General features: G+C 53.1%; 1 pseudogene; it reads right to left on the reverse strand.

Moving 5' to 3' along the window:
• Positions 1–200: 200 nt before the first annotated feature.
• Positions 201–582, reverse strand: LOC105546886 (annotated as a pseudogene).
• Between the last annotated feature and the right edge of the window lie 7 nt (positions 583–589).

The following is a 589-nucleotide window of genomic DNA, read 5'->3' on the forward strand; positions in this document are numbered from 1 at the left end:
CCAACAAGGGTTCACACTCAGCAACGCAATGACTGCCCTGGACACTACTGGAACCTGCAGCTTCTCCTCTGTGAAATGGCTTTTTTCCTTTCTCAGTCTGCAGGGAGGATGGGAGCAGGGTGTGGTCATCCATGAGCACTCTTTTTTTTTTTTTTTTTAGTAACAGGCTTAGTTCACTTTATTTTTCTTGTATAAAAATCCTATGTTGTAGCCACAGCTGGAGCCTGGGCCCGCTGCACGGAGACTCTGGTGCGGGTCTTGACAAGGTGGTCAGTGAATTCCTAATAGGGAGACTAGGTAAACACAGTCTCCTTCCAGAGGTCAGGGGTCAGGTAGCTGTAGGTCTTAGAGATGGCATCAAAGGTGGCCTTGGCAAAGTTGCCCAGGGTGGCAGTGCAGCCCCGGGCTGAGGTGTAGCAGTCATCATTACCAGCCATCATGAGCAGCTTCTTGGGCACAGCCACTGAGACGATGCCAGTGCCCCTGGGTGCAGGGATGAGGTGCACCAGCACAGAGCCGCAGCGGCCTGTCACCTTGCAAGAGACGGTGTGGGGCTTGCCGATCTTGTTCCCTCAGTAGCCTCTGCACA

This window comes from Mandrillus leucophaeus, unplaced genomic scaffold (assembly GCF_000951045.1).
Source record: "Mandrillus leucophaeus isolate KB7577 unplaced genomic scaffold, Mleu.le_1.0 Scaffold3739, whole genome shotgun sequence".
Classification (NCBI taxonomy): domain Eukaryota; kingdom Metazoa; phylum Chordata; class Mammalia; order Primates; family Cercopithecidae; genus Mandrillus; species Mandrillus leucophaeus.